Raw genomic sequence first — 13,631 nt, forward strand, 5'->3', positions numbered from 1 at the left:
GCTCGTGGCTTCGATTGTGTTCCTCTCAACGTACCTGACAAAGATGTCTGATCTCTGGTGCCACTAATCCTGACAGTTCAGTGCGTTGGGCCTGTAACCGAAAGGTTGCTGATTCAAATTCCCGAGCTGACTATGTGAAAAATCTGTCGATGTGCCCTTGAGCAAGACACTTAACCCTAATTTCTCCTTTAAGTCACTCAGGATAAGAGCATCTGCTAAAATGTAAATGAAATGAAACGTTATTATGTAAAACCATGCTTCAGAATTCTTATTCTCATCTCCGTCCCACAGTTTATGAACCACTGACTTAGAAAATGCTCTTATCCAGAGCGACTTACAGGAGCAATTAGGGTTAAGTGCCTTGCTCAAGGGCACATCGGCAGATTTTTCACCTAGTCGGCTCAGGGATTCAAACCAGCCACCAGCTCTTAACTGCTCGGCTACCTGCCACCTAGACCACAGAAATCTAATCCTGTGGTCTCTAACCAATAAAACGAAAGTTATCGTTTGTATTTAGGGCTTGTAGGAAACGGAAAGGCTCCTATTTCCCCAGTCTCTGTCCAAGCCATTAGAGGGTGCAGACACTGACCAGGTGCAGTGGAGCCTCCTCCCATGATCCACTCCTCTGAACCCTTCCTGTACCTCACAGGAGGCAGTGAAGACATCATCTCCTCCAGCAACAGTATGATGAGACGTTTGGTAGACTGTCTGGTTCAAATCCCAGGGGGGTTCAGTCTCTTGCTGCTTGTAAATCTGGGAAAGGAAATCACATGGATGGCTATTTGACATCATGCAAATTACCCAAGAAGATGTTAAAGTAATTCAATATGAAGTACAATGTTCACTCCATTTTCAACATTACAGTGAGAGGGATGAGATGTCAGTCATAACACTTAATTTTCTTTATGGCCTTGTCTTTCGGAACAGCGCTTGGCCAGATCATTGTTTACAGTCTATGATACTCAGGACATGGCTACGTTATGATAAGTCAGGCCGGTCGGCTGGCTCATTGTGTTAGTGCAGAAACAGAGTTTAGATAGGCGATGGCATCTCTCTCCAGTGGAGAACCATGCAGTCTCTTCTCTGTGAGATTAATAACAGGAAAAGCAGGGGTCAGTTCCACCACTGCTGGGGGTTCCAGGCCCGAAACAGCCCGGGAGTCCTGATGGGAGTCCTGACAGCTGCTTCTCACTCCCTGCGCTGTGACTGGCCTGTCCAGGGCCATACAGAGAGCCCTGTGACCTCTGACCTCTCTCCAGGGTGCTAAGCTGCCAACTGTCATCAGGAGTCAGAGGAAGCAATTTATCCTCCTGGGGTTGAGGATCCTGCACACACAGCAACTAGAAAGAGAAAGGAGAGTAAAGGGACTCCATCTTCAGTGTCCAGACTACACATAGAATAAAGGGGGATTTCAACATAATAAGCTTGTTTTTGGGGTGTTACGACACCCATTACGTAAAGCCAGTATTCTTTATACTCAAAATGAAACTAACATGATGAAACAATGAACTTATTTCAAAAGGAAGTCAACAGGAAATGGTCATACAAGCACATTATAAGCATCAATGTCAAAATAAAGTGAGTTTGTGATCAACAGGTTTTAAGTGAATGGGTGAAGGTGTAGCTGGTTTGGCTGCTGGCAATCCCCCTCCTCTTCGGCAGGTGCGTGGTCATCAGAACACAGGAAACCATTGTTCGTCACGCCTGATATGACTGTAGCACATTTTCCTTGGGATAGCATATAAAATTCCACCGGCTTGCAGAGGCAACTCTGATTAAAATCCTCCCCGAGTGAGTTTCTCAGCTTGTCCAGAGGATGCACATAAACATACAATATGTGCGTGCACACACACACCGCCACTACTGTCCCAGCGTCTTAGTGGTCTTAGACAAAACATCCTGTTTATCTCAAGAGCCTCTCCATTGTGGCAACACGTATTTCTCTTAAGTGGAGATCTACCAGCAATCAGAGTTTCACGGCTTGAGAAATACGTTTTTAGGAAAGCAGACAATGAGTTTTGGATTTAAAAAATACAGTGTGTCCATGTCAAACAGTTTCGTTATATTTTTCAGACTTCTGTGATGTATATAAAATATTATATAGGGATGCACATTCCAAATTGGATACATTTCTACTATATACAGTATCTGACATGGTACAGGTGTCTTTTTTAAGCCCATAACCATGTGTGTGAGGTGAATACTTTTATTTCAAAGTAGATTTGCTTACAACTATTAAGAAACACTCTGTGTGACCCTGATTTTTCCCACAGCAGTGAAAGGTTAAGTAGCCTTCCTCTTCCAAAACCTATAAGGTAGAGGACACTGCATAGTATTATTGATAGCCTTGTCACGCCCTGATCTGTTTCACCTGTCTTTGTGATTGTCTCCACCCGTTTTCATCGTTATTCCGTGGGTATTTATTCCGGTGTTCCCTGTCTGTTGCCAGTTCGTCTTGTCAAGTCAACCAGCGTGATTTTCTGTGCGCCTACTTTTTCTTATCTCTCTTTTGCTAGTCCTCCCGGTTTTGACCCTTGCCTGCCTTGACTCTGGACCCGCCTGCCTGACCATACTGCCTGCCCTGACCTCGGGCCTGCCTGCCACTCTGTACCTCCTGGACTTGTTTATGATATTTTGCCTGTCCAAGACCATTCTCTTGCCTGCCCCTTGGATTATAATAAATATCAGAGACTCAAACCATCTGCCTCCTGTGTCTGCATCTGGGTCTCGCCCTGTGCCCTTATAGGCCGACTATTATGAAGCTGTTGAGCCTCCCAATCATCCTTATCATCATGCTATTGTTACAGTGATGGTCCCTGTCCCATCCTGTATTGTAGCAGCAGCCCCACTTGGCCTTGACCTTCAGTAATTTCAGCACAAATAAGGCAGGAATTCAGAGAATGTGCTCCTGGAGCAAAGGCCCCGGGGGCTGCTGTGTTGGCCACTGGCCATCTCCCCAGACGCGACTGAAGACCACAAGCAACAGAGGATAAAATAACTTTCAGTGAGCCAACATCCCCAATCCTACAGCTCCATGCACGAATGTGTATAGCATTGGTGCACACAGGCAAAACAGGATGCATATTGAAAAATAAGAAGAGGCAGTGGAGACTGGTGGACAGAATAGGTGGGAAGTGGTCCGTACTAACGGAGAAGAGTTAATGATGCTGCTGTTGAGTGGGTTTCCATAGAAATAGAATCACTAGAACCATGGTCATTTGACTACATCGTCATGGGTACACTCAATACGGCCGCCAGCCCACCCATCATGGAACGTTGACTTGAAAGTGGATTTCCATTAGAGTAATACTATTTCTATGATTTCAGCTCCTTGGTTGGGATGCACTGAGATGGTATGCCATGGGAAGGAGGTATCCCACAATACATTTGATGCAATTCCATCACTGAGCAAGGATATCGAATCCTTTTGACTTCCTTTGCTTTCATCACTCCAAATATTCTCCCAGATGAATCTCTCAGACTGATTGTTATGTGGGATGAGTTACGACATTTCCAATAGCCATTTTCATGCTGTATTTCGGAAAGTAAAATACAATAGTGTATACCACTTAAATGCCACATTCAAGGGTGGAGACAGGGGACCAAGTAGGCGTTTGTTCTCTGATCCACTGAGATACTTTGCTGTTTGTTCCAGACATAAGGTGCGTACATATCAGAGATTTATAAGCATATACACTCAGTTTTGAGAAGTCTCAACTATGATGTTTTTTATGCTATTGTGGCCATTATTAAATATGGCTATGCAGCTCAATGCAATAACTTGCTTTACTATATCTCCATGGCACAACATAGAGGAATGCGACACTCTTTGTTTTCACTCCCGTGCCAGGAGGAAGTGCTATTTTCCTTGTCCCCCCCATCTCCTCTCGCCATGTTCTCCTCCACCAAAGACCATTTTAAGATATGGCTTGCAAAGCAAAACAAAGGAAACTCGCAAATGACTTTAGGTTAACTTTTTTGTTTCCCATCTCTGCTGAAACAACCCGCTAACAGTCAGAAAAATAAAGCAGGAGACTCTCGCTCTCGCTCTCGCTCTCGCTCTCGCTGTGTCTCTTGCTCTCTGTCCCGCTATGTCTCTCTCGCTCTCACGCTCTGTCTCTCGCTCTCTGTCTAACTCTCGCTCTCTCTAGGAGGGGGAACTACTGGAAAGAGGGTCAACAGAGTTTGTTCCTGTCTCTATCCTGTCACTGCCGAGGGGGCCTAAAATAGGACTGGAAGACAAACTGAAGCGACATCTTCCTGTTGACTCGTTTCCCTTCAGCGTTAGAGCACATCCCATTGTCTTTGAGGGCAACTCTGTACCCTACACCAACCTACCTATCTGCCTGCTCTGGCCCTATAGACCCACAGACATGACAGATGATCCTGGACCATCCTGTGACCTAGTACAACATCCCATGACATCAGTATTGGGTCTATGACATCACACTACATCCCTATATCCCCTATGTCCTCTTTTGTATGGTCATCTTATGACATGAACGGTATGTCCTGTTACATCATGTGTCACCCAGCTGTGTTGGAAATCGAAGGACATCAATGATCAGTCTGTGTCAAGTTATTTAAGTGGAATTATTATGCATTGCCATAATACAGATACCTATGCCGAAAATCCTAGCATTGTATATTTCCGTTGTACTTTGCCACCATGTCCTTGGTAACAGTCCTAATGAGTAAAGTGTCGAAGTGAAAGTGGTTCTTCTGAATAAGGTCGTGTACTACCAAAATATATATATATTTTTAACGTAATGTCAAAGTGTTGTTGCTCCCGGCTTCCCATCTGTTAACAATAAATTGACCGTACAGTTCATTTAATATACTTGTCCTTGAGAACAAAGTAAATCACAAGCAGGTATACTAATCACTATGTACAGTAAATCATTCCCTCGCAGCTTGGCACCAATGTAACATCTCCATATTTCTAAACCTGGGAACCAGTGAACAGGATGAGTGACAGTGGACGGAGGGCGAACTCCCACTCTCGCCCCAGGGTCCCTAATCTGATTGTGCTAATTGAACACAAGGGATTTGTGACAGTGGCCATGTGTCCAGGGCTTTAGTAGGATTCCTCTTATCAACCCAGCCAAGGATAACCTCCGTTCTCACAGGGGTCAGAGTCTGTAGAGCCCCTTACTGATGTTGGTCTTGCAGTGGGCACAGTATGTAGACAATGATATACAACACTAGGTGATCATCACCAGGTATCACTCATTGATGCAACTCCTGTCGGGACCTGGCTTTCAGGGCTGAGCCGTTGGAACATGGACAGATTATTCTGCGATGTGTACAAAACATTAAGAACAGCTGCTCTTTCCATGACATGGTAAATCCAGGTGAAAGCTATGATCTCTTATTGATGTCACTTGTTAAATCCACTTCAATCATGGTAGAAGGAGAGGAGACATGTTAAAGATTGTGTATGTGTACCATTGAGAAGGTGAGTGGGCAGGACAAAATATGTAAGTGCCTTTGGACAGGGTATGGTAGTAGGTGCCAGGCGGGAATTCTAATTATTATATTCAGCCCAAGGGCACAACGACCACTGGCCGCAAAAGCATGTTTTTTTCAGGGGGCATTATGGCCTCACAAAGGGGATGCAGCTGGAAAATTCGAGGCATTATCAAGTGCTTGTCAAATTGTGAATGAGAGACTGATGAAGTGTGTACAGCCTGAGCAAAAAAACAAAGCAGAGCTCATGCCTTTCATGCTACTTTTTTAAAATCACCATTAGTCGCATCATGCAGCCTTAAAATGTATAAGAAATCGAAACATATAGAGCCCAACATTTGTATCACAACTAAAGTTACATAAAAAACTCTAAATTAAGCGGAGGACCTATTTCTTTGTTAATTGCTCACCACAAAGTAGCCACATGTGCACACTCCCTCAAATCATATGGAGAAAATATCCTTTCTATTTTATTCAGCTATGTTCAATTGTATTCTTCATACCATAAAATAATGCGGCATGAATTCTAAGAAAATCTTGTCTGCTAAATGAACTAGTGTAGCCCACAGCCATATGGCATAGCCAGATCAGAGCCTAACATAGGGACAACTCAGTGTAGGCTATTCTGTTCTTCTTAAATAGACTACATTTTCTTCATATCATGTTTCTTTAGACCTGTCTAAAATAAATAATGGATTTTTGATGTGTATGCTATATTACATGGATTTATTAGACTTTTAAAATTGTAGATGTTCCAAAGGTCTGCATCAGTGGCCTGTATGGAAGTGTAACAAATCTCCACTTTGTCTGAGGAAGAGTAAGAAGGATCGGACCAATTTGCAGTGTGGTAAGTGTCCGTCATAATTTATTGGCTGAACGCACAAAAACAAAATAACAAAGTCAAATGGAAGAAACAAAATAGTTCTGTAACGTGACATACACTAAACAGAAAATAACCACCCACAAACAAGAGTGGGAAAACAGGCTACCTACAGTGGGGCGCAAAAAAGTATTTAGTCAGCCACCAATTGTGCAAGTTCTCCCACTTAAAAAGATGAGAGAGGCCTGTAATTTTCATCATAGGTACACTTAAACTATGACAGACAAAACGAGAAAAGAAATCCAGAAAATCACATTGTAGGATTTGTAATGAATTTATTTGTAAATTATGGTGGAAAATAAGTATTTGGTCACCTACAAACAAGCAAGATTTCTGTCTCTCACAGACCTGTAACTTCTTCTTTAAGAGGCTCATCTGTCCTCCACTCGTTACCTGTATTAATGGCACCTGTTTGAACTTGTTATCAGTATAAAAGACACCTGTCCACAACCTCAAACAGTCACACTCCAAACTCCACTATGGCCAAGACCAAAGAGCTGTCAAAGGACACCAGAAACAAAATTGTAGACCTGCACCAGGCTGGGAAGACTGAATCTGCAATAGGTAAGCAGCTTGGTTTGAAGAAATCAACTGTGGGAGCAATTATTAGGAAATGGAAGACATACAAGACCACTGATAATCTCCCTCGATCTGGGGCTCCACGCAAGATCTCACTCCGTGGGGTCAAAATGATCCCAAGAACGGTGAGCAAAAATCCCAGAACCACACAGGGGGACCTAGTGAATGACCTGCAGAGAGCTGGGACCAAAGTAACAAAGCCTACCATCAGGAACACACTACGCCGCCAGGGACTCAAATCCTGCAGTGCCAGACGTGTCCCCCTGCTTAAGCCAGGACATGTCCAGGCCCATTTGAAGTTTGCTAGAGAGCATTTGGATGATCCAGAAGAAGATTGGGAGAATGTCATATGGTCAGATGAAACCAAAATATAACTTTTTGGTAAAAACTCAACTCGTCGTGTTTGGAGGACAAAGAATGCTGAGTTGCATCCAAAGAACACCATACCTACTGTGAAGCATGGGGGTGGACACATCATGCTTTGGGGCTGTTTTTCAGCAAAGGGACCAGGATGACTGATCCGTGTAAAGGAAAGAATGAATGGGGCCATGTATCGTGAGATTTTGAGTGAAAACCTCCTTCCATCAGCAAGGGCATTGAAGATGAAACGTGGCTGGGTCTTTCAGCGTGACAATGAACCCAAACACACCGCCCGGGCAACGAAGGAGTGGCTTCGTAAGAAGCATTTCAAGGTCCTGGAGTGGCCTAGCCAGTCTCCAGATCTCAACCCCATAGAAAATCTTTGGAGGGAGTTGAAAGTCCGTGTTGCCCAGCAACAGCCCCAAAACATCACTGCTCTAGAGGAGATCTGCATGGAGGAATGGGCCAAAATACCAGCAACAGTGTGTGAAATCCTTGTGAAGACTTACAGAAAACATTTGACCTCTGTCATTGCCAACAAACTGTATATAACAAAGTATTGAGATAAACTTTTGTTATTGACCAAATACTTATTTTCCACCATAATTTGCAAATAAATTCATAAAAAATCCTACAATGTGATTTTCTGGATTTTTGTCTTCTAATTTTGTCTGTCATAGTTGAAGTGTACCTATGATGAAAATTACAGGCCTCTCTCATCTTTTTAAGTGGGAGAACTTGCACAATTGGTTGCTGACTAAATACTTTTTTGCACCACTGTAAGTATGGTTCTCAATTAGAGACAACGATTGACAGCTGCCTCTGATTGGGAACCTTACCAGGCCAAACACATAGAAATACCCAACATAGGACAAAAACATCGAACTCTGGCCGCAAAACCTAACCCCATAGGGGAGGGTCTGGGTGGGCATCTGTCTGCGTTGGCGGCTTTGGAGCCGTGACCCTTGCCGCCGACCTCGGACTGTGGACCCTTGTAGCGGGCGCCGAATAGACGGGAGATTCCGGCAGCGCCGGACAGGCAGGAGACTCCGGCAGCGCCGGCGTGAAGGGCGACTCCGGCAGCGCCGGCGTGAAGTGCGACTCCGGCAGCGCCGGCGTGAAGGGCGACTCCGGCAGCGCCGGCGTGAAGGGCGATTCCGGCAGCGCCGGCGTGAAGGGATATTCCGGCAGCGCCGGCGTGAAGGGCGATTCCGGCAGCGTCGGAGTGAAGGGCACCTCTGGCAGCTCGTGACTGACGGGCTGCTCTGGCAGCTCCTGACTTACGGGCGGCTCTGGCAGCTCCTGACTGATGGGCGGCTCTGGCAGCGCTGGACAGGAGGGAGACTCTGGCAGCGCTGGACAGGAGGGAGACTCTGGCAGTGCTGGACAGGAGGGAGACTCTGGAAGCGCTGGACAAGCGGGAGCACCTGGAGGGGGGAGACGGAGAGACAGCCTGGTGCATGGGGCTGCCATTTCTCTCCTGCCTCCAGCTCTTCCCAGGGGCCGCGATATTCCCCAGCCTGTGCCCAGGGTCCCCTACCGTCCAAAATCTCCTCCCATGTCCAGCAGTCCAGAACCCTCTGCTCCTGGTTACCACGCTGCTTGGTCCGGTTGTGGTGGGTGGTTCTCTAACGAATCTCCTCTTCTTCTGAGGAAGAGTAAGAAGGATCGGATCAATATGCAGCGTGGTAAGTGTCCGTCATAATTTATTGAACGAACGCACAAAAACAAAATAACAAAGTGAAATGGAAGAAACAAAATAGTTCTGTAAGGTGACATACACTAAACAGAAAATAACCACCCACAAACAAGAGTGGGAAAACAGGCTACCTAAGTATGGTTCTCAATCAGAGACAACGATTGACAGCTGCCTCTGATTGGGAACCATACCAGGCCAAACACATAGAAATACCCAACATAGAACAAAAACATCGAATGCCCACCCCAACTCACGCCCTGACCAACCTAAAATAGAAACATACAAAAGGAACTAAGGTCAGGACGTGACAGGAAGCCAGGAGATGCTAATGTCTTCATGTTAATTAAAGGTCAATTACCGTGAGACCAGCAGTTACTGGCTTGACAATCACTGGCTGACAAAATGTCATGACCGCCACAGCCCAACTCATGGTCACATTTCTTTTGGATAGTCCGAATAGTCCATCTGTAGATGGACGACCCGGATGGTACATCCTTTATTTAAAGGGGGAGATCCAGCAGATCCTAACTGTTACAGGCCAATTTCTATCTTGCCCTGTTTATCAAAAGTGCAGGAAGAACATATCAATAATCAATTTAATGGCTTTCTTGATGTCTATAGTAATCTCTGGTATGCAATCTGGTTTCTGCTCAGGTTATGGATGTGTCACTGCAACCTTAAAGGTCCTAAATGATGTCACCATTGCCCTTGATTGTAAGCAATGTTGTGCTGCTATTTTTATAGACTTTGCCAGACCATTCCATTCTTGTTTGTCAGGTAAAGAGTATTGGTGTCTCTGAGAGGTCTTTGGCATGGTTTGCTAACTAACTCTCCCAAAGAGTGCAGTGTGTAAAGTCAGAACATCTGCTGTCTCAGCCACCGCATGTCACCAAAGGAGTACCCCAAGGCTCAATCCTAGGCCCCACGCTCTTCTCAATTTACATCAACAACAAGCTCTCTCAACCATTTATATGCAGATGATACAGTCTTATACTCAGCTGGCCCCTCCCCAGATGTTGTGTTAAACGGTCTACAAAAAAGCTTTCTTAGTCTCCAACAAGCTTTCTCTGCCCTTTTCTTTGTTCTGAACACCTCCAAAACAAAGGTCATTTGGTTCAGTAAGAAGAATGCTGATGCGTGATATTTTGGCGATGTCGGACATGTAACTGCGTTGGAACTGCCAAGGCGTATTTATCACTTCTGTTGAAGGAGATCTTCATACCGCACGTGCCAGAGGTGAGTGACATTAGACAAGGAAGATAGAACATGTCAAAAATCATTGTAAACATATGGCTTGACAAATAGTAGGGAAATACATTTCAAACTTTTTCAATTTTCTAGATCTTGGGACTGGGTTTTCCCATGTCCTTGGTCTCAAAAGTTATTTATGGCATAACATTGGCCGTCTACTTGGGCATATTAGGCCTACACTATGCAAGCAGTGAAGAAACAACTGTTGACTTAATAAAAACAGTATAAATGAGATATTGAAGATTGATCTAACATAAACCAGATTATTCATAAAAGTAGCCTAATGAAATGTTCTTTAGCTTTTGCATATAGGGCATTACAAGCATTTAAAAACTAACTAAAAACCTTATCTCCATGCGGATCAGGAATCTCAGGACAACATTTCTAAATGTAATTGAACCAGTATGACTCTGACTCTCTAGGGAAACATCTAAATTCCACAGTTTTTTATGCAATTAGTGATTCTTATCAAAACAACGACAACATATATTCAGATAAGACTAAATAGGCTACGGTCCAATGTGACACGATACGCTGTTTGGTTCACTCTTTGGTCCTTGAGAACAGTGAAGCACTAAGAGTTGGTATCAAGCAGCGTTAAGTTCCTTGTAATTACCCTGGTTTTTCTACACCTCTTCACTTCTTTTGAAATCCAGCAATTCCAGATTGGTTTGGCATAAACAAACACTTTGGTGATTTCCTCCCACTAAACCCTTGCATGAAAGAGAAGGCCACTGAGGGTAATCAACTATTTAGGTGTTTGGAGTACGTTTCAAAACTGAAGGCCAATCCAACCAAACCACATACCGTAATGGCCTCTTGCATGTCCGGAAATGTAACCCGGTATGATTATTCAATCTAAGTCCTAATATCCTTTCCGTTCCAATTACTATTCAAAACAACATTCTTCATCTCCTCACCTGTTCTCAGAGTTGTAGAAGCACACCTCTGCAATATGCAACCAGTCAGAGATGGAGAGATGGAGGTTATAGTGCATCCATCATTGAGATTGTTCCTTGGGAAGACATCGCCCATAGGTGAAGTGTTGTCACCGAGCTCCTTGAGATCTCAGTTTTCTCTCTGACTGTACTACTAACTTTCCCCTATTCTGTCTTTACCATGCAGGTCACAGTGAAGAAATCCCACCAGAGTTCTCCTGCACTTTTCTCTGCAGGTAGATACTAAGATATGAATAACGGCATGCACACGCAAGCATTTGTGCAAGCCCACATTTATTTTCTGTGTTGGGAAAGGTTGATTATATCTAGTGTCAATAAACTGCGTAAAGGTAGAGAAAACTGGTTTTTAACGTGTATTAATGCTTAAACGTCATTAATAGATGTGTAATAGGTGATTATTACATACTGTAATATTCCTCAAATGTCTGGTTCACCATATAGCTTTAATAGTGTTGCAATGACAGTAAAGGCTTGCAGGGCATTTACGTTGACTTGGTGGCTGGAAAATCCAATACTTGTAAAGGTCTTCCCAGAAAAGGGAAGGGAAGGGGGGGGGGGGGGGGATCTTATCATAGTGCAAATGTGTAACTTATCGTAGTAAAGAGGAAGTAGTGTGTTGCTGACTCATAACTTGGCGAGCAGCCAACGTTAGCTTACGTGAGACAAAGACACTGCTGCCTTGTGCTTGTCCATTAAACATGACATGACATAAACATAGCAGTTGAGAGAGTGACAAGGTTAAATACCATGCCACACTGAAAACGATCAGCATCATAGTGAAACTGAGATGCGGGGGATTATAGTTTGGGATAAAGTCTGTCCTACATATAACTGTTTTGGTAGGACTAAATGTCAGTTGAAATCCCTGTGACATGCTTGAATAGTTTCACAGTGGCAAAGGTAATGATTGTGTGGAATAACTTAACAGACGTGGAACAACATTACTTACTAATGTGGCCAAATGTATTCACTCGGTCTGGGCTAAGTATGTTGCCTTCAGCAGCTTGTTATGAGAATATCTTAAGAATCTCAGTTCTCCGTGGAGGAGGAAGTCTGAGGGTCTCAGTTTCAGTCCTGACATGTTCCTTCAGGAGAACCGTGTTCCTTAGAACGTCCCTCAACAACACCTCTTTAGCCTCGTTTTAATACCTGTCACCCTGGGATTTCCCCCTTTTCCCAATCCACTATTAGATTGGACAGAGATTCCGGTGAGTCAATGCTGATGCAGTCAAAGAGGAAGTTCAAACGGATGTTACTGTTTAAGTCTTCAGAAACATGGCACACAAATTTGTTTAGTTGAGTCCCAATCGTATCCAGTAATTACTACTTATTGTAAATCTTCAGGTCAGACTGGAGTTCGTTAAGTAAAGAAACCAGTTTCAACTGAAGGGACTTGGAAAATCCCTCTCGTAAGGCATTTATTTTATTTTTTTAGACAGGTTGATGTGTAGATGATAAATTAAGAGATGTTTTCATGCCTCTTTATGGGAATACAACTGTGGCTTTGGTAGTCTCCCCACTGTTAGATATGGCTGACAGTATACCGCTTCAAGTCAGATGCCTAATCGTAAGACACTCACATACACGAACTCAAGAAAATATCACGGCCTAGGGCTGGATTCAATCCGTATCACTGATGTTCAGCGCTCTAGCGCAATTTAAATGTAAAGGTAATTTCGATTTGAGCTGACATGTGCAGTGTTTACCACGAATGCAGTCTCCACTAATGTGGGAGCATTGCCTTTCAATTTCTATCACCCTGTAGAGCAGCTCTTCAGCGCTACGGATTGAAACCAGACCGTAGTACATGTAAGCCTGTCTTTGTCATCCATGTGTAAGCCATTAACTCCGCTCTCTACTTGTTAGATGCTTACATATTTGCTGAAAAGGCAAGTTTAAGTTTTTCCAGACTTGGGCCTTAATGGTAAAAGTTGTGACTGTAAAAGCATTTTTTTACATAGGAAAACTGAAAAACTGACATGTAATGACCAAGTCTTTGACATACAGTGACTACCCACTGGGCACGGACTTCAATTGGACGTGTGGAAACAATGTTAATTCAACTAGTGTGTCCAAAAGCCCCAAGCAGGGAAAACCAGTGTAGTTTACAATAGTTACACAGCGTGACTCATTACAAAGGAACACTGTGGTTTCCCAGTACCATGATCAAGGGACAAATACCTTTAGCGCCACATCAGATATGAGCCTGCATCTGGTGCTTGGTGCTACAACAAATGCCCAATGATGCGGACGGGATTGTAGGTGCTTCTTCGTCAACATTGAGGACCTGTCTTTGAGAATGTGTTGAAACTTTTACAGAAATGTTGAGACATCCAAATGGGAATTCAACCCAGACAAGGGACATTATCCAGAGTGCAAAGAGTACCGGTGTATTGGATGACGCACGGTTGCTGTTTACTCAGATATATAGTGG

This window comes from Oncorhynchus kisutch, linkage group LG15, assembly GCF_002021735.2.
Source record: "Oncorhynchus kisutch isolate 150728-3 linkage group LG15, Okis_V2, whole genome shotgun sequence".
Classification (NCBI taxonomy): Eukaryota; Metazoa; Chordata; class Actinopteri; order Salmoniformes; family Salmonidae; genus Oncorhynchus; species Oncorhynchus kisutch.